Raw genomic sequence first — 22,248 nt, 5'->3', positions numbered from 1 at the left:
TTGGACGATCGGGATTTCCTTCTCTGCCGGGATGCCGCTGTCGGGATTCCAACCACTGGGCATGGGTCCGGCGGTAAATCATACCGATTCCTACCAGAGAAAACAGTATACAGTATGTAGAGAGTGGTTGTTATTTGTTGGGTAGCCATCTCTATTTACCAAAAGGTAAATAGAGATGGTTGGATACTCCTTGGATACTCATCCAGATAACAATTATTCAATATATCTTATATATAAAATTAATTTGTCTGTTTGTTTGTCCGGTTATGTATTTGGACACACCTGCTCTGATTGGGATGAAACCATTTTGAGGTGGTCCAGTTGGGTCCTGGCCGGGTTTGTTGTGGGGTTGGGGTCCCAGTCGGACCTCCCATTGGTGTACCCTGGGTAGACCTTTGACCTGGAGAAACTGGGCAGAACTTTGTCCTGGGGAGCCTATTCTGGGCCTTCCATTGGATGGATTTGGATGAGAACTTCACAGAGGGGTGGCAATTGGTCTAGGATGCCTAATAGAGTGGTTGGGGTCCTGGTCAGACCTCACGGCAGAGTGTGCCAGACAGCACTTTGACCCATGGAACAAGTTCTGGGCCTTCCATGAGATGGGTTTTGATGACATCACATAATTTAGACAAAAATTTCACAGAGTGGTAACATTAAATATCAGAAGACTCCCGTTGGTGTATGCTGGGCAGAGCTTGGACCCAGGGAGCCTGTTCTGGGCCTTTCACTGGATGGATTTGGATGAAAACTTCACAGAGGTGTGGCAATTGGCCTGCAATGCCTAATGGAGTGGTTGGGGTCCCAGTCTGACCTCACAGTGGAGTGCACCAGGCAGAACTTTGACCCAGGGAGCCTGTTTTGGGACTTCCACTGGATGGATTTGGATGACATCACATAATTTGGACGAAAACTTCACAGAGTTATAACATTGGATCCCAGAAGACATACTAGGTGCTTGAGGTTCCGGTTGGACCTCCCATTGGTATATGCTGGGCAGACCTTTGACCTGGGGAGCCTGTTCTGGGCCTTCCGATGCATTGATTTTGAATGAAAACTTCACGGAGGGGTGGCAATTGGTATGGGTTACCTAATGGAGTGGTTTGGGTTCTGGTCAGAACTCACAGCGGAGTGCATCAGAAATAACTTTTACCCAGGGAGCCTGTTCTGGGCATTCCACTGGATGGACTTGGACGACATCAAATAATAAAGCTTAATAACTGGAAGATTTAAACCCAGATAACGCTGGGTACTTCAGCTAGCCCTTTTTTACACTGTTATGAGTTTGTGCCACTGCTCTGTTGCTTAGTTTAGCCAGCCAGCCCGCTGCAGCCTTTGTCCAATTTGGTAAAAACAATATTGTGAGCTGTGAGGTGGTCATAATTCACTGGAAATTGCTGGAAATTAATGTAATTTTGGTTAATAACACCAAAAGAACAAAAACATGTCCAAATTACAATATTTTAGCTATTTTATAAATCTTTAAGAAAACCACGGCCCGATGGCCATTTCGGCACCTTAATCATGGGGCACAGGGTCTGATTCAGCAAGGATCGCAACTGTGAATGCAATAGCAAATACAATTTGGATCCACTGCGATAGTATGCTAATCCATTCTCATCGATATGCCGTCGCAGCACACCATAAGGATGCCCACTTTACCTTACACACATCCGTAATGTTTAGCAAGACTGTGAAATCATCGGTATCGCAACCTCATGCAAACTTGCACAAGCTCTGACCTTACTCAGGAACTGCTAACTTCATCGCATGCTATAAATGCTCCGGGTGCATACAATATGTGGCAGTGGCTAATTTATGCACGCCCATGCAACGGCGTTCAAACACACTGGCATGCCTGCGTTTCGCCGACCACCCTCCCATCACCACCCACAAAAGGCAGTTCTTGTCAATCACTCTGCGATGGTTTTGTGTAGTCACTGCAATCGCAGTCCCGAACACAGTGGCCAGTTCACACACTGCGATGCATATGCATGCACAGAATGCAACAAACGACCGATTGCGTGTGTAATCGCAAATGCGATTGGTAATGAATCAGGCCCACTATTCCATGTGATGAAGGTGCATGTTGGTAACAAAACCGGCTATCTGCTGTACTATGTGATAGATACATGATTGCTGTGTGACATGATGAATATATAGCATTATTACATGTTTTATTGTAAATTATGGCATGATGTTATGTTAATACACTTTTTTATTTTGTATTAAATTTTTTTCCATATGTGGAGTGATTGTTTATTTCTGAATATTGTGGAATATATATATATATATATATATATATATATATATATATTGCAGCAATTTTAAATCATTGACGGCAAAGATTTGGACAAATGTCCAAAGCGCTTAATAAATATGCACTGACTATGAAATACATAATACATTACATTTCAGCAGAACCAAACAGAATTTTAAGTGCTTTTTATAAAATGTGAGATTTAAAACTGATGTGCTTTCTAGCTGCGGTACTAAAATGGTGTAGGCATTAAACATGAGTGCTCCTTAAGTGGAAAAAGATTTAGGGAGAAAAAATTCCTGAAGACACCACCCTAACAATATATTCCTACTAAATAATTCATAACCCATTGCCCACAATGCATACATTGTACATAGAGTATATACTTTAAAATAATTTCTATCTTACTTTTGAAAAATAATCTTCAATTAAAGTTGAAACCCTATGGGCTCTATTTATCAACATTATTTTTACTAAAATAATGTGAAAAAGGGTGTTTTCACACCCTTTTCACATTATTTTAGTATCACCTATAGTTATTACAGGGCAATTGGAGTAGAATTCGTAAAATTCTACTACAAGCCCTAAGTATAACTTATTTTTAGTAAAGCAGATCGCATTTCCCATAACTGTAATGGGAAATGTGATCTGACCATAGTTACTAAAAATAAATGTGAAAAATATACCGGGGAAAGCCCTGTGATAATAACGCCACCTGGAGGTGGCGTTATCCAGGGTCTTCCCCGGTTACTGGCCTCCTGCCCTGCTCTAACGAGGAGAGCAGAGCCGGGAGTCGGTCCCAGTAATCAGCTGTGTGGTCTAAACAGACCGCAAGCTGATTACTGTAAAAAAAAGAAAAAAAAAATAGTAAAAAAAAAATTTACTTACCTGACTCCAGGGACCGGTGATTGGGCCACCGGTGATGACTCCCCTCCGGTCAGCTGGTCTCCCACAGTGCACTGCTGCCCGGTCATCAGGTGATCGGGCCCCAGTGCAGTATGGGGGATCACCTGACCGGAGGAATGGAGAACGTCACCGGAGGCCTGCAGCATGCAGGTAAGTGTAAGTAAGGGAGAGGGTGGTCACGGGGGGAGGGGAGGAGGGTCACCGGGGGGAGGGGGTCTGCGATCGCGAGGGCGAGGCTTAGCGCTGGGGGCAGGGCTTAGAGCCTGAGGGGGGGTAGCAGCGGCGACCGGTCGGCGCATGCGCGGGCACTTAATCACGGTATTTTTTGCAAAAACACCGTGATAAGGCTCCGAAGGGGATTAGCAGGGACAGAGCTTTATCACAAGCTCTGTCCCTGCAAGGGATTTGTAGTAAATCCCTGTGATATTGCCTGAATTCGCAATACGAATTCACTCGGTAATATCACACTACAATCTGCATTACCAATGCGGATTGTAGTAAATAGAGCCCATGGATGATAAATATACAGATTTTACGTTTGGAAAGCCCATCTATGTTGATCAATCTACAGTAGATCGATTTTAAAAAGTTTTAGAACTCACTCATTTTTGCAGTTTTTATTGAAATTTTCACAGATTAATGTCTATGTAGACTGTAATTAAAGCATACAACAAAAATCCATTGGATATAAAAAATAGGAAGAAGTAGTCATAGGGGTAAATTTAATAAGCGATAGGCTTGAAATCCTAGAGGTTTTGTGGCGGTTTACCAGTGTGATTGCATCCTGCAGATTTACTAAGCTGAAACTCTAAACAAAACTGAAGAGAAACCAAACTTTAGAAAATAATATTGAATTTAGAGATGTGCACCGACCCCCGTGTTTTGGTTTTGGTTCTAATTTGTCAGTAGGTTTTGGTTTTGCCAAAACCGCCCTCATGTGTTTTGTAGGGATGTGCGCCGACCCCTGTGTTTTGGTTTTGGATCTGTATCTCCTTCAAGGTTTTGGATCGGGATTTGGTTTTACAAAACCACCCTTGCTTGTTTTGGTTATGGATCTGTATTTTTCTCCCAAAAATTATATAAACAGCTAAAACCACATAATTTGGGCCTGTTTTTGTTCCTACGGTAATATTACCCTTAATAACAATAATTTTCATGAATTTTTAACCACCTCATAGCTCACAATATTGATTGCACTATTTTTTACCAATATAGGCCAAAGGCTGCAGCGAGCTGGCTGGCTAAAGTAAGCGACAGAGCAGTGGCACAAATGCAAGGCAGTTTAAAAAAATATAGGACATCTATGAAACATTGCCACACAGCAGTGGCAGACAGGATGGCAGTTTAATAAACTACAATAATGTCAGTCGGCAATGCCCTAAATTATGCAAAATGTAAAGAAAAGAGGTGCAAGATGGAATTGTCCTTGGGCCCTCCCACACACATATGTGGGATATTAAAAAGGACATGCACAGTTTAACAAACCAAGCACAAATTGCATGAACTCGATTCAAATGATGTAACAGGTAGGAGGGGTCTAGATGGTTAACGTCCCTTCCTCTGCTAACTTTGGCTTTACAAATGGAACAGATGCCTTCACAACTGTTGTCACAATTTAGATTCAAATAATTCCACACCCAAGATGTGGCTTTTCTGGCTTTCTTTTTATACTGCTGCCACTGGTGGCTGATTTACGCCAACAACATCTTCATCATCAACATCCTCATTAGCATCAGATAGGACACATATTTTCCAATCATCCTTCTTTTGCACTTCCTCCACACAGTCATCCTGATTTTCTTTTATTTCACCATCTAATACTAGCACAGCCGTCATGGCACCAGTGATCTGCTGTGCAACTGGGTGACAGCTGTTATACTTACTTCCTCTATCAAAGGATTGTTTAATAGTCAATTGCTTTTTTAAATTACTACTAGTAGTAGTCTTCTTGGTCCCTTTCTGGGATGAAGATCCACCCCCAGCAGCATCAGCAGCAACAGGCGTAGCACTCAAGAAACCTTAAGAGGAATCACGGATAGGAGAGGAGTCAGTTATGCTTATGAAATTCGATGCAGCAGGACTACTTCCAATCATGATTGAGGATGTTGATGATGCAGGTGTTGGTGGTGGAGATTGCAGGCGCTTGGATATAACAGAAAGAAGGGAGCAGCTAGGTGACGCTGGACTGATTGGTACATTTTTAGCCAAAGTTTCTGAATTTTGCAAACACTTTGGAATTTGATGAATGCACTGCAAGTGATGTAACAGGGAGGAGGTTCATAGATGGTTAAGGTCTTTACCTCTACTCACTCTTGCTTGGCAATCGTTACAGAAGGCCTGAAAAATGTTTTGGGTGGAAATAATTACACACATGAGAAGTGGAAGAAGTGGATTTTTTTGTCTTTTGCCCCAGCATGACAATGGACTTTTTTATACCATGGGCAACAACTGTTGTCTGATTTACACAAACAACATCCTCGGCATCAACATCCTCATCATCCTTGTTAGCGCCAACTAAAGAAATATCCTCCTCATCCTCCTGGTGCAATTCCACAGAAGTATCCTCGATTTCTACGTCAGCATGTTCACTTGTGCTGACTTATCCCCACAGTTGCAAAGGGCACACAAATGGTGGAAGGAGGATCCTCTTCAAGTACAGTATTAGAAAGGTCAGGCTCACACATGGCAACCACGGGAACACTTGGACTCTCCTCAGGGATCTGTGACATTATTGTGCCTTAGAAATTTAATTTTTTTTGACACTTCTACAGGGAGAAGAGCTTACATCATCATAAGATGCAGATCCACCAGTCATAAATAAAGTCCAATGCCTTATACTTTCCTTGCTGCTTCGTTGAGTAAATAACATATTGCCAATTTTGTGTTTCTCTGCAGCTAACTTGGCTTTTATTTATTTTTTCCGTTACACTGTAAAACATTGCTTGTTTAATTTTAAATGCCCTGACTTAAGCCCTTGGGCATCAGCCTTCATAGATGATGTTGACAGCCTAGCATCATCATAATTTTTATTTTTTTGTGGATTGATCATATAAATTTTCTTTCACTTTTATTTTTTTTACACTGGGGAAGAGCACCCCAGAATGAAGCAACAGCCCCTTGATGAACAAAACAGACAGCACCCCTTTTTTATGGACAACAAAGCACCCCTGGCGAGTGCAGACAGACCAACTGCAGAGTCACAAATACGTGGACGATAAACTGCAGCAGTGTCACCCAACAATAACAGCACAGCTAAGTTGCTAATGCATACACAAAAAAAAGAAAAAAAGTACTATTTTATTTTACACTGGGGGAGAGCACCCCTAATTGACAAAACACCCCTCCTGGAGAGCACAGCACCCTTTAATGGACTGCAGCCCTAGCCGAATGGACAGGACACCAACACAGCAGCAGCCACAGTTAATTGACAGAACAAGTGACACAGCAGCTGCAGCACCCACTGGTGGAAGCCCCCTTTATATTACTGCATCCTAAGCCCCTTTATGGACAACACAGCAGCAGCCTTCAGGCCAAGACCCCAACTGGACACACACACTGAGTAACTGACAGTGACTGACTACGTCTGCTAGCTTTTTTCTCCACAGCCGGAGTGAAAATGGTGCCGATCGTGGGGACCTTTATATAATCCAAAACCCGTGAAAATCCGACAGCAGGAGGATGACACGTATTGCCTCGTTTTCGGATCCGAGTCAGACCGAAAAACTGGAGCCGGACTCTGATCTCGCCTCAGAACACGAAGTTCGGTTGGGTTTGGTTCTCGGAGAACCGGACCCACTCATCTCTAGTGTTTTGGTTTTGTATCTGTATTTTTTTGAGAAATTGGTAAAAACAGCTAAAATCACAATAATTTGGACCTTTTTTTGTTCCTACAGAATTATTAACCTCAATAAAATGAATTCCAGCAATTTCCAGTCAAATTTCACCACCTTACAGCTCACAATATTGATTTCGCTTTTCACCAATATAGGCCAAAGGCAGCAGTTGGCTGGATAAACTAAGCAATAGAGCAGCGGCACAAACACACGGCAGTTTAAAAAAATATAGGACAACTATGAAACATTGCCGCACAGCAGTGGCAGACAGGATGGCAGTTTAATAAACCATAAAAATATCAGAAAGCAATACCCCAAACAGCGCATAATGCAAAGAAAAAAGGTCCAAGGTAGAATTATTCTTGGACCCTCCCATCCATCCTTATGCTGTATATTAAACAGGACATACACAGTATAACAAACCAATCACTTCAGCGACAGGGACCGCCACTTGTGGCCGAAGTGATTGGTTTGTTTGGGCCCTCGCAAAAACAAGATACCAATGGACAGCTGATATTGGGTGATCTTTGCTAACATTATCTGCTCTGTTTTGTTTGGCCTTTTCAGTTGCTGACGTTTTGGTTACAGAATCTGCTGTGCTTTGTAAGTTGCAGTCTTCCCAGGTGGATCAATTGGGTCGTGGCATTGAGTTACGCTTGCTGTGCATATAGATGTTTGGTTTACGTGGTGCACCTTTCTGTTGCATCCATAGGTTGACAACCCTCTGGCAGGCAGCAGTGGTTAGCCCCACTAAATTTCAGTTTGCTGCTCTTCTTTGCTTAGTGGCATTAGGATTAGATAGCAAAAGTTTGGTACTCATTCTTGACAGATTGGGGCTGCAGCTTGCGCAGTGGGGCATCTCCTTCTTCCATCCAAATGTGTGGAAGGTGGAGGTCCTCAGCATATAAGTCTTAAGTGCTGGGTGGTCAGTTGTAGCTCGCGCTCCCTGTGCCAACTCAAAAATGTTGTTAACCACCAGTTGTTGCATGGCTAGCCTTCAATAAGTGGGGGTGCGAAGGGATTTTACATTTTTCCTCTTGGGGCCACAATTCAGCTCAACTTAAGTTCACAGGAGGTTTTTTGAGTTTTGCTCTTCACTTGAGTTACTAGTTTCTTCCCTTTTCCCAGGCTTGGCTAGGTTCTGTGATTGTGTATTATATTCTGCTTGGTTTTGGTGGGGTGGCTTATTGGTGAGGTTGTTTTCTTTACAACTGAAGAGTATCCAGTGTGGCAGGTATGGCTGCTCGGCCCTTCCTTTATTTAATGGGCTAAGCTGCATGAGCTGGCTCTATGTGCTGAGATGTTGTTGGGTTGGCAACAGTTTCACTGGATAGGTGTTTGTAAACTTGGTTGTGAGGCTTTGATGGCTTTGCTGCTCTCTCTGCAGCTCAGTGGGGTATGCCTGACCAGTTTGTCCTGCAAGTTGGAGGTGATGATATTGGTCATTTGAAGGGGCTGGAATTGATTGTCCAATTGTGGTGTTGGCTGAGGTCAGGGCTCGATCGCCTGGAGTAAAAATAGTCTGGTCTAGGTGATTCCTGCAATCATAGGGCTTTGGATGCACTAGGAATATATTAGGTCCTGAGCTTGCTTGGAATTTCAGACATTATGTGGTGCACCTTAATTCTTTGGGTCTAGATTTGTTCACTGAGAATTTTTTGTCATTTTGGATTAGCTTGTTTAATGTTCATTAAGGATTTGTTGTCTTTTTTGGATTAGCTCTTTTTGTGCAGGTGGCAGGCCAGGGCCTTTGGTGCCTGGTTGTGGCAGGAGAGTGCTGCATCTCAGTGGCCTTCTGTGGTGCACTTACCCAGTGCGGGGGACCTAGGGTGCTTCTAGTGCTGAAGCGTTTTGGACTTTGCCCATGAGGGGGATTTGAGTCTTCTGCATCGCAAGTGTCTCAGTAGAGGAGATGTTTCAATTGTCCCCTAAAAGCGTTACATCTGTAGAAGCTAGAACTGAGATTGCAGCACCTACTGGCCATCGTTCTCAGATTATAGAACTAATTAAATAAAAGCTGTGACCTTGTAGCCAAACTGTTTGTATGTGTGTGTCTTTATTTTAGTCAGCTAAGTTAATAATAAGTTGATTTAAGTTAAGAGTGTTTAATATTTGTTAATTAGCAATAAACCAAAGGAGATCTTATACCATTAGAAAAATAGAAACCCTATATTTACTAAGCAGCGGGTTTAAAACCCACCACAAACCTGCTGCAATTCCACCCAAATAAATGATCTGCCTCTGACAGGGGGATTTGCACACACTCCACAGTTCATTAAGTTTGTGGATCTCCAAGTGCCATCATGCCCTGCCTGACTAGCTGGCATCAGTAATTCACCTGTAAAGAACACTATTAATATTATTTAATAATGTGGCTGTGAAGTTATTACCAATGAACAAGGGCTCTTGCACTGTGTTGATAAAATGTTTTTTACTATAATATCTTCATACTAGCTTGTCCGTGTATTTATTAACTTGCTGCCTAGTTGGACCTTCTTAAAGATATGAAGAACAACTTTGTTGAGTACATTGCTCTTGCTGTCACAAGAAGTGTTATACTATGGTTACAGACCCTTCATCTCACCAGTAATTTTTATTTTAGAAACACACTTACTGGTGATTGGTTTATAAGATAAGACTAATATTTTTACAGACAGGACTCATGCACAGTTGGACATAAATGCAAGTTGCACCTTTTTTTCTCAACAACTTGCTCTTTCTTTAAGTGCACATGTATGTCAATTTGCGATGCACATCTTTTTCTCTGGCAACCCAGCCACATTTACTATTATGTTTCCCTGTGCCAGGCAGCCGGGAAGAGAGGTGGAGGAGCATGTATATACTTCTAAAGTATAATAAGGGTGTGTTGATGCAAGCTGCATTCCAAATAGGCCACCAACCATTTATGAAACTGCCTGTTTGGAGTTGGATGACTTGTGCAAGTTGCCAGATGAAAATTATGATGATGATGATGATGATGATGATGATGATGACTGCAACGGGCCATGCCTGATTGTTTGAAAGCGTCTAAGACACACCCTATTATGCAAAAAAATTTTACATTTTTCTGGTACTCCATGGTTCAGATTGGTTTAATTTATTTTATAACTAGTTTCAGAAATGGATTCCTTATAACTGATGCGGCTTTGCTCTAATAGCAGATTAAAATGCACTGAACAATATTTTTTAGAAATAAAGCAGGTTACTCAGCTGTTCAAATGTTTACTGTGGACTTTACAAAATAAAAATGATATATTTGATTGCTCGATTTATTTTTGATAGGCTCCATTCGACTTGGGTACTTTTTACCTATACTTCTGACCGAGAGGGGAGTCAGGTACTAATTTCCCAAGCCTGGGCTTGTTCCAGGGGCCCAGCAGGGACCTGGGCAAGCTGTTGAGGGAGTATGGCCACACCTCCAAAATTTGGCTACGACCCTCTTTATCACCTGGTATGGGGTATATTTACTAAAGTGCAGGTTTTTAGGAATGGAGATGTTGCCCAGATTCTACTTAACATTTAACTAGCACCTTCTAGAAGAAAATAGCTAGAATCTGATTGGTTGTGATGGGCGACACCTCCACTTCTAAAACCTCTCACTTCAGTAAATATACCCCTATGGGCCATATTCAATTTGGAGCAAAAAGGCCGTTATCTGCGATAATTTATCGCCGATGACATCATTTTCGCCTATTTTCATTATCCCCGTATTCAATTTCAAAGACTTTTTGCAGTCAATAAAAGTGCAGAATTGGGGTTTAGGGTTGCAAACTTAAAAAAAATAGCCTGCACCCCTGGGAGAGTCCCATAAAAATGATCTGTGTAAAAAAAAACTAAAAAAAATTCGGGACACCCCAAAAAATAAAGTTTAAATTTGGGTTGAAAAGAAAATGATGGGGAACAAAACTAACAAAATTAATTCAGGGGAGGTTCCCAAGTATGCAGCAGGTGTTTTCTTCATTGCAGGTGCATTTTTGGAGAATTTTAAAAATGCACCTTAGGGACTTAAAAATATGCTTGCACCTATTTTCATGTACCCCAAATTTGATGGACCTAGTTTTGTTTTATAAAAAAAAAACCCTGCAGCGGCTATTTAAAAACCACACTTACCTTCCGCAGGCCAAAATGGGGGCACCCATAATGATCCCCCATGTCAGGACATCATTAGGAGGGTGTCTGTGGATGCTTTCCCAAAAATTCCCAAATTGTTCCCTATCCTTACCTTTCTGCTGGGTCCCGTTTTCGCAACTTTCAAAATGAATACGGGGATAAAGCGGGCACGCGCCTGATACTTTATCCCCGTAAAACCTCCGATGTGGAGCGAAAAGTCCAGCACGGACTTTTCGCTCCAATATTGAATACCCCCCTATGTCTCAATGGCCCTGGTAATATGGATTATATGTGTAGTGTCTTTTTGATTATATTTTTATTTAAGTGAAGCCGCACCTTCTACTGTATTCCTGGCACATCTGCTCCTATTATTTGCAGAGGGTGGGAGATGCATTTCCTACCTATGCAGAGTTGGTTGCATCTCAGGTTTGTGGCCACCTCAGCACAGGTAGCAAAGTGTGTTTTGTTTTTCTTTTATGTATTTTATGTTTTCACTGAGACATAAATTGCTTCCAACTCTGCCTTAAGGCAAATAATGTATATTTTAGATTAAATACTGAGTATTGTGAAATGTATATAGAAAAGATTGACCAGTCTGAAGACTTAAGGGCAGAAACTTTGTATTTTTTATTTTATCGAGCCACAAAAGGTCACATTATGGTGGAGAAAATGAAAGGAAATGTAGAGAAGAGCAGTAAAATGATTATATGCTGAAAAGAGACTGCAAAACAGTAACACAGAACTGCAAAGGATAGAAAACAGAAATGAATACACAGAAGTAACAAACACAGAGTATAGCCCATGTTTAACGATTGAGAAGTTTGAATACTAGTTAATTTTAAAGAGAAATACCACCCAAAATTAATTTTGTACCCCATTCCAAAGACCTTGGTTTAGGCATACACAAGATTTAACTGGTCCCTTGACATTATGTATGCTCTTGCAGAAAGGGGCCAAAGCAGAGTTGAATGCAAATCAAATTTGTGGATAGATCTTGTGCATATTTGCCAGAGCTGAACCAATGGGATGTAGTTAGCAGACCAGCAGATGGGATGCCGCTAGTCTAAATCCCGACGGTGCAAGCCCGACAGGGGACTAAATGTAGGCGGCAAAATACTGACACCTATCTTAATCCTGACGCCGGAATCTAGACAGACACCATCCTGAACGAGGTAAGCCATAGATGTCTTAGATGTTAGCCGGGGGGGGAGGAGTGGGAGTGTTAGGTTTAGGCAGCATAGCGGGGTTAGGGTTAGGTTTTGGGTAGAGGTTAGGATTAGGCACCAATGGGGGGGGTTAGGGATAGGCACGAAGGGGGGAGACTTAGGTTTAGTCACCAACAGGGAGGGTTAGGGTGTGGGGTGGGGAGGGTTAGGCTATAAGAAGGGAGAATTAGGGTTAGGGGAAGAAGGGGAGAGTATACTTACCCGTCCCCTGTCAGGATACCATCCATAAGGATGCCGCTGTCTGTATTTTGACAAGAGGCGTCCTGACTACTGGTATTACATACCCATTTTGTACCAAGGGCTCTGAGCATCCTGTGTTGGTCACTCCCCTATGCATGACATCACTGGCACACGGAACTGCAGCAGTGCCCTGTGAGTCTAGAAGACTCTCCGAGCAGCTGTAGTTATGATCGCACCACTCGCGCACCCCTAGTTATGGTTCTGGTTTTCGTACTGCACATGATCCATAGTCAAGCACATTCATTTACAGCAGGGGTGGGGAACCTTTTTTCTGCTGAGAGCCATTTTGATATATATAACATTATTCGCAGGCCTTTTCTTTTTAAAACCGGCCTCCTTTTGCGAGCAGCCAGGTGATGGTCGCAATGGTCGTGACCATCGGGTTTGCGACGAGACCCTTGTGGTAGAGTCTCGTCTGCCACAAACAGCAGCTGGAAGCTCAATACTGACATCACTGGTGATGTCAGTAGGGCCGCCCACAAACGGCAGGCGTTCCTTCAGGAATGCCTCCGTTTGTCCAGCCACCCCCCCTCCCCGCCTACAAAATGGGGAGAGCTGTCGATCAACATCGACAGCCGCCCCGTTTTGCTGTGAGCCCCGGAGCGAGTGATTTCTCTCTCCGGGGCTCATGCATGCGCACTGCCCGGCCATCGACCCGCTTGCGAGCGGGTCTGAATCAGGCCCCTAATCCCGACAGCCGGCTTCCTGACTGTCATGTCCCGACAAGGGTCTAAAGACAGGCGTCGATATGCCGACGCCTGTCATTAGACATACACCGGGAGCCAGACGCCCGGCATCCTGATCGAAGGGATAGCCACGCGGGGGGGGTTAGGTTTAGGGTTCCCGGGGGGACTTAGGGTTAGGCACCCCCCCGGGAAGTTAGGTTTAGGCTAGGGGAAGGGAGATTAGCATTAGGCACCCCCGGGGGGAGTTAGGGTTAGGCATCCCCCCGGGGGGCTTAGGTTTAGGTGGCAGGGAAAGGGGGGAAATTAGGGTAAGGCACTGGGGAGGAAGGTTAGGGTTAGGCACCCCTAAGGGAAGGTTAGGGTGTAGAAATAGGTTAGTTAGTACTTACCTTAGCACGATCGGGATTTCCTCCTCTGCCGGGATGCCGCTGTCGGGATTCCAACCGCCGGGCATGGGTCCGATGGTAAATCATACTGATTCTGGTAAAACAGCGCACTGATAATGATGGATACTGTATAGTGTATGGTTAGGGTCAGTGCAATCACATAGATATGGTCAATAGTCCATACAGGAAAATAGCAGCCTTTCTCCTGCAATGAATGCAGGAGAAATTACGGCTGACTTCCATTCAGCTCTGCATTAACTCCACTTTATAAGACAGGCATACTATCTGAATAATACAGAAGTGAGGAGAATCCAGCCAACTCAGTTTATTTTCGGAATGTTCAATATCATGTAAGGCATATTTGTGTTATCTAGGTGCATTTTATACAGGATCAATTAATTAATAGGCACATATTAATCAATGACATTAAAAAGTCCAAACTAATCATTTTGACACATAAAATAAGTCAAAATTAGTACCATGAGCTCTATAAGACCATGCTGAGGTAGTCAGAAAAGCAGCAGTTTATGGCTGAAAGCAAAGGTTTCAAAATAATTAAAGAAGTAGTTTAAATGAGATAAAAAAATCAACAAGACATCTGCTCAATCGGGCCATGAAACTGTATAATGAGGGCATACACCCACACAAATTCACTGTTCAAAGTTTCTATATTACCTCCCTTGTCTCCTACTGGCAAGTAAAACACAAACATTTTCATCATTTGTTGCCCTATTAATTGCCGAATTCAATTAACTGCGATAAGCCGCTCTCCGGTGAAAAATATCTTATTGTGCAAATTTATACTTATTGTGCAAATTTATACTTATTGTGCAAATTTATACTTATCGGGCAGTCCTATTAGCCGTGGTTTTCACATCTGCAAATTCTCCCCCACCAGAGCTGGTGGTAAATTTTCCAAAGCCCCAATTTTAAGATAAAAATCTCGTGACATGGTGCAGTACCCCTTGGACACTCCCCTTAATGACAAATTAGGGGGAAAAAGTTTTTAATTAGCGTTATTTGGCCAATAAGGAAATGTCATTTTGGGGAAAAAAAATATGGAAAATGGGTTTAAAGTAGTGGGTCAGGTGTTTTGGGGACTATATGCATGGGACATGTGTTTTAAACATTGCAGGTGGCTGCACCAGGTACTGTATGCTTTTAACATTTCTTAAAAGTGCCCTAGAATTACATAAAAATATACTTGCACCCATTTTAATGTACCCCTAATTTGACTGCACCATTTATTTTGGCCAAAAAATATTGCTTTCTATAATTTTTCCACTGTTATAGAAAAATGCATATAGCAGCCTTTTAACACAATTTGAAAACCCCAAATACTTTTATTAGGGCTACTAATACACTTCTTTGCCTTCTCCATTTTCTGCTGTACATTTCGCCAGTTACACCATGGACAGTTTTCAGGGGAATGCTTTTGTGTTGGATTGTGCAAAAAAATGGGAGCTCATAGGCAAAAGACTCGAAATTATTGCTCAAAAGTAACAAAGTGTGTGATAAGTTAACACCTGTTGAGTTATCTTCGCACTATTGTGGCTAATTGAATTCAGCCCCATCTAATCATCATTGTGTATATTTCCTATTCCCACCTTCAATATTCAAATATAGTAGGTAGTGCTTATATCCATTCAAGGTTGTGTTAATATATGTAGGGGGCAGACCTGGACATGCATATAAATGGTACAGATGCAATGATAACAGAAAGTGTATACCCTTACTAAATTACCCCTTTATACTGTATGTATATTGAATGTTTACATAACATTTTCCATATCGTCTAATATACTGTATGTCACGTTCCAATTTCTGGTAATGCAAGATGAATTAATAATACATTTTACCATATGTATTTTAGTATCTACATATTTGGTAGATCTTAAATCAGTATGGCATCACAGACCTGCATTATTACAATACCCTCCTTTCATCCAATCCCATATTACATCTCTACCTTCTCTTTAGTACAATATTGTTCATACCACGTGACCTACGAATGCAAAAGTAAAATGAAAACTTAACTGATATTTACAAAATTTATTTCACTGCAAACTACCAGGGTAATATATTTAATTGTTTTTCTAAACAATGTTTGTGCTACTGTACATGTTTTATTACTTTAATCGACTTTATATAACACAGCTGTGCTATAATACACTGGTGGATACATCTGAGCTCATACTACTGTTCATAATGCATTTAAAGTTAACAGTATACATTTCGCAAAGTTTTAAACAATATACTCATTAACTAGACATGTACATTTCCGATCCCAGATGGTACGAGAATACAGGCAGTACCTATGGAAACTAAGACCTCTCAGGAAAAGAGACACGCTGTCATGTAAATCTGTATCTAATCGTTGCTGATTGCTATCACCATGGTTAGCGAGCACTACTGTTCCAAATAACACAAGAGGTTACAAGTGTTTTTGACATCAAGATCAACCGCTAAACTAAGTGACAGGCAGCTCAGTCTCATTTAGCATGGAAGGTATCAGTAATATGTAACCACAGGTCTTGCAGTCATATTTTATGTGCAAATGTATCTATTTTGTTGAATATTAATGCATATTTATTTTCCCAATCCATTAGGTATTCAAATAATCTGTGTGATAATCTACAGAAGTGATAGAGGTAATAGATCAAATGTCTCCTACTTTTATTTTAGTTACTGTACTACTTACAGAGCAGAGCATAATTCAAAATACAAACAGTTCTGGTAAAATAAGATTCACTCATCACACTGTGCTTGCATGACATCAATTTCATTGTACTAATGCATCAAACCATTATTTTTGTTACAATGTGAATTAAATACAGATACTTGTGTAAATGACAGAAGTATGATCAATAACGCAGTACTCATAAATATATTCTACTACAGCATAAAAACTATAATAGACATATTTCTTATAATGCAATAGCCATGGCAGTATTGTCCTTCAGTAAACCACATTTATGAATTAAAAAAGAATATGATGGGAACAAGTTATTGTCATACTGTATATGTTATAAAAACAACAATTCTGTACTGTATATGAATATATGGATAAATAGCAATACATCAATCACAGTATCAAGTCTCTTGGTGCACCCCTTACAAATGTACACATTTGTCAATGAAGGTTGCTTACCATTTGTACAGACACAGTACAGTGCTTTCTGCTGTCCAAATGAAAGTTGTTAACTAATGTTCTAAAATGTTCTGTACTCTTATTACAAAGCATTACAAAAATATAGGTGTAAAACATTTTATATGTATAATATATTTCCATTTTATGTTGAATAATACAGCTATGCAATGAGTATGGGGACTTATAAAGGAGATTTACCTGTATCAGACAGCTTGGAAGAAGTGAAATGTGATGCAGGTTTAGAAGCTGAAGATTTCCTTGTCAGCGCTTGTCCTCTGACACCTTGTACACAACAGATTACCTCTCTGTAGAGCTCCACACTGATAGCACTATGTCAGGCTCTAACACAGATCAGGGTTATCCCTCTTTCACAAGTTATCTTTCTATGTGAAAACCTCCTTTTTTCATTTGCTACTTTCATGTTCTCTCTCCTAGCTTCTCCTTATTATTCTTTTTTATTGTATTATTCGCTAACCTCATGGTAACACTTCTCTCTGCTTGCCATTCACAGTCCCTCCCCTTCACTTGCTCACTCTCCCTCTCTCCCTCGCTCAGTCTCTCACTCCCCAGATCTTTGTCTCAAGCAGCACTCTGGTCTAACACAGATCTCTGATGCCTGGATACGTTGCAAGCTAAACCACTATAACATCTGCCTGCCAAGTAAAGGAAAAAGCCAACAGGCAAGCTGTGGATGAAAACCACCCAGGAGCAATAGTTGTATGTCTGTGAGTGTAAGGGGCAATACACAGAACAGCAAAACATTTATCTTATGTGAAGAGACGTGTCAGTGGTGTGTACAAAATACAGCTGCTTCAAAATAAAGGACTTGCAGTCTCAGAAAAAAAAATAATTATATATATATATATATATATATACACACACACACACATGCACACATGCACGCATGTGTATACATATTTGTATGTGTGTCTGTGTATGTCAGTATTTCAAACAATGAAGAGTTATTCATACTACACTAAGGTCAAGAATTGTTCTAAACAAAACAACATATATAGCATAATAGAGACCTTTAGATTGAGTATATTGTTACCTGTTGCTATAGCAGCATAATGAAATACTGTAAAAATCAATGCAGTATTGCCCTTTCAATTGACAATGCAGCCAACTCAATGACAATTTAAAATGATCAACAAATTGGGAAATATTATTTTAATAATCCTGGAAATAAAGAGAAAATTAATTTCACTAACAGCCACAGAGATACAGTATGTTAGTTGTTACGTTATTTTGCGAGGTAAAACATTTTTTGGATGACTATCTACTAATGTAGTAATGGGACATAGCATCAACTTTTATAATTTTGTATATGCAAATTCATTGCAGTTATGTGATCTTGGAGACTACTGTATTTAAAAAGAGCAGGACTTGCTGTATTGCCTCATAATCATATTATCTATATATACTGTATGCATTATTGATTTTTTTTGTTTGATCCATGAATACACAGGTGCACTTACCCACTGAGCCAGTTCATTGTACATCAAAACAATGACCCTCATTTATGTTTCATAAAATTCTCAAAAGTCAAGAGACATTAGGGATGAATTATATATAACAAGAGAAATAGATACAGTAAAAGATGGTTGTAGTATACTGATCTCTGCCTCATTTGAGGTTCCATATAAATGCTTATGCCTATAAACCCATGCCACAAACCAGAATATCAGGATTGCCATCAGGTATGCTCGCCTAATAGGTAATTTCCTATCTTTGTTGCCTCCCATGCACCAAATTCATGACAAATGATGTATATGAGAGCCAGTAATTTTCATATATGAGGCCAGCAGACAAATTGTAGTGTCTGACATTTATGCTTTGTTAAGCAATAAAATGGTCTGAAGTATCTCCCACAATCCATATAAAAGACAGCCTAAACATGACAGTTAATAGCTTAAGGGCTGCTGACATGGATCTGAAGAGTCAAATATACAAACAGTTATTCACCTTCATACTTGCATTGACATCAGTGGTTGTAATCTTGAACAGCCTATGACAGAGACTAGAGGATCATCTAAAGCAGAATAGATAGAAGGATCATGACAATTTTCACATGTTAGATCAGTGCAATAATTTATTCATGATAGTGTGACATAAAACTTCCAATAAACTTTTAAAGCATTGTAAAAACCTCCAGCCAATTTCTGTTTCATTACATATAGGCTTCTTTGTTATCATGATTAGATCTCTGTACTGATCTAAGAAGAAAAGAGTACTATGGTCCTTCTAGTTTCAAATTGTGTTATACTAACTCAGACACCATGCTTCTATCGTGGATGGATATTGTGAGACAGTGGCGAAATTTTATTCAAGTCACCCAGATGTAAGATGTTGCCCCCTCCCCACATTAGTATATATTATAATAAATTCCTTACCCCATCAGTATTTATTCTTTGTTCCATTGTCTTTCTTTTCTTGTGCTACTCAACCCTTCTTTCTGCATGTTCTGTAAAGTGCCTGTCACTCCCCACTGTGCCCATCAGTGACTACCTTCTTTGAAGTGCTCCAGATACCCCCTTCCAAATAGTAAATACCATAATGTCTATTCCTCCCCCAATTTTACTTAAGTGCCGCTCACAGGGAGCATCACCTCTTCACTTATTATATATGCAATGCTGCAGGGAGAACAATGATGTGTTGGGGAAGAGAAATCCATGTTTATGACAAAGATGTCATCCTGGTCCATGTTCAGATCTGGCACTGATACGGCATCCTGAGGCATTATGCCTCAGGACAATCGATCTATCTGCCATCCCTGTGCAGGAGCCGGCAACTGGCAGAGATGTGGTCCAGCATGACCCTGCCGCAAGCCTCTGCCACAGCAACCCCTCCACACTGGTGGTGCTCAGGACATATGTCCCGACTCCATCTATGCTACCTTGTTATGCCGCTGGCCTCAGCTACACTCCAGCAGTTGTTAACAAATAGTGAGAGCGCCACCACCATTGCAGCTGATCAGCACTTGGCTCCTGTCAGATCAGTGTGGGGGGAGTGGGGGCTCTGGTGCTGGGACAATGGAGGAGATGTTTCTCCTTCAGTGCTGGCACCCAGAGACGACTGTCTCCATTTTGTCCATAATGAAAAGACTATGTGCAGTGCTGAGAAGCATGTCTGACTCACTGACTGACTGACTGACTCATCAATGCCCAGCCCAAACCCCTGGACCTAGAAACATGAAAATCGGGGAGTATATTCCTTCCATCATGCAGGGGTCCGCTAAAAAGGGATTTTCTGAAATTCGACTCCTAAGGAGATTAAAAGGGCTAAAATGTTTCCTCCCCCTGTGCAGTGTCCTTCCCGACTGTCTCATTGTGGGTGATTCAAGTCAGCCAGAGTTGAGTAGCGCCAGGAAGTTGGTCCCGAGACCATTCAATTCAGCGCACTGTTTAGTCCAACTGTTACAAGAAAGTCAGAGAATGCCGGTTCTCGGGTCTTAACCTGGGTGTTTAGTCACGAGAACCTGCATTTTCCAACTAAAGTGCAGGCCACAAGGTTGTTAGCGCCACGCTAAGCCAGAAAACAGCCTTGTGGCTGGCACATTAGAATGATTTCTCCTCGCACCCTGAGGAACAATTGAATCTATAAGCAGATAGGTTTCGAGAAAAGGAGTATCCAGAAAACCTCCTGATTATAGCAGCTAATAAAACAAGAATTTTGGACCGGAAAGACCTATTGGAATAATAAAGACAAACAAACAAATCAAATGGTCCCATTTATAACGGCATTCAATGGAAATGAGGATAAAATCAGACAAACTTTCAAGAAACACTGGACTGTCCTTCTTATGAACCCCGTATTGAAAGAAGTGCTACCTTCTAAACCCCAGATCATCTTCAGGAAATCTAAAAATCTCAAAGACATTCTGGCCCCTAGTAGACTAAGCAATGACTATCCTCAATTAAATGAGTTACTTCCAAGATGCATAGGATGCTACAAATGCAGCCATTGTAACATTTGCAAGTTTGTACACCCACAAAGGAAAAGTTTTACCAATTTTAATGGTTCTAAAGAATATAGGATTAAATAATACATGAATTGCAACTCCATATCTATTATTTATTTATTGGAATGCACATGTAGGATGAAATACTGTATGTGGGAAAAAAACAAAGAGACCATTAAAATTAAGGATACAGGAGCACACTAGGAACATTAAAAACAAGGTGGAAGGACATGCTGTATCAAAACATTTACAACAGTTCATAATTTGAACCCAGAAGAAATCACGTCCAAGGCTATTTAATATGTCAAGTTGGGAGAAAGAGGAGGAGATCTGAGTAATCTACTATCAAGATGCGAAATGTATTGGATTTTTTAACTAAATACCCTCACCCCTTCGGGCTTAAACCACTTAACTGATGATTTTTCCAGTAAAACCGGTCAGAAATTGCCGGTTCTGCAGGAGAGTTTGGGGAGTCAGAAGAGATCGGTTCTGTACATGTCGCACCTTGGCAGCTGAAGCACATCCCATACGACCACATCAGTTAAGTGGTTAATGAAAATTATAAGATTGCTCCATTCTTGCTCCATTCTTAAAAGATTTATGGAATACCGACGAGGAGGAAGGTGGCAATATGAGGGAAGAACTCCACATCTGTATAAATGCCCAATCTCGTCTGATTTTGGAAGCTAAGCATAGTTGGGCCTGGTTAGTACTGGGATGGGAGACCTCCTAGGAATACCAGGTACAGTAGATGGTATAACCCACATATGAGCGAATTAGTCCAGTGAAGATATAAGTAACTTCTACTGAATATCCAGTAAAGAGAATGGAAAATCCAATAAAGAAAAATGAAAAGGAACCTTGAGCCTTGAACACTTAGTTCAAAGAGAATATATTTTTTGAATATTACACTGCCCTTTTCTTTAAGAACTGCTACACCTTGAATTATTCACCACATGGAGAGAGGATGACTACCACGTTGATCACCCTCTAATCTAATCTAATTTAATATTTTTAAGAATTAAAAAAAATAAAAATTATTATTATTTTTTTAAATATTATTCAACAAGTGATGATGTTACATCTTAATCGCCCTTTTTATTTGATGCTGTGTTTTAGCAAAATAACTTATAAATTTTTTATCAATTATATGCTGTGCCCCAATATCAGATGAACTGATATACCTATAGTTTATATACACTATAGGTCCATTTTGTAATCAAAGGATACACTTAGTTTTGTTCCAGTCATGTGTTATATAAAATATCCACACCTATGTTACTCATGATGTAAATCACCTATTCATAGTCAGAAATATACACAGAAGGACTAATACTGTTTATTATTCCACATTCCCAAATAAAATCAACCCTGATGACATCCAAAGTATTGGTGGATATGGTGTCCTTAATTAGATGTACATCGTTCATTCCCATGGTAAAGATGGCGCCGGAGTTAACGCCTGCACACAGAGGAAAATACAAAGATGATG

The 22,248-nt window shown here is 40.8% G+C and overlaps 1 protein-coding gene across 1 annotated transcript in view; it reads right to left on the bottom strand.

Annotated features, from left to right (window-relative positions):
• OPRK1 (opioid receptor kappa 1) overlaps positions 1-17,103 on the bottom strand; it is a 112,784-nt gene extending 95,681 nt beyond the window's left edge. The window contains exon 1 of the mRNA XM_088469755.1: positions 16,994-17,103. The gene's annotated coding sequence lies outside the window, so the exon portion shown is untranslated. The remainder of the gene's footprint in view (positions 1-16,993) is intronic.
• Positions 17,104-22,248: the final 5,145 nt, after the last annotated feature.

The sequence above is a fragment of the Taudactylus pleione genome, unplaced genomic scaffold, assembly GCF_031769625.1.
Source record: "Taudactylus pleione unplaced genomic scaffold, aTauple2 ptg000093l, whole genome shotgun sequence".
Taxonomy (NCBI): Eukaryota; Metazoa; Chordata; class Amphibia; order Anura; family Myobatrachidae; genus Taudactylus; species Taudactylus pleione.
Note: the sequence above shows the minus strand (reverse complement) of the source record. Positions and strands in the feature narration are given on the sequence as shown.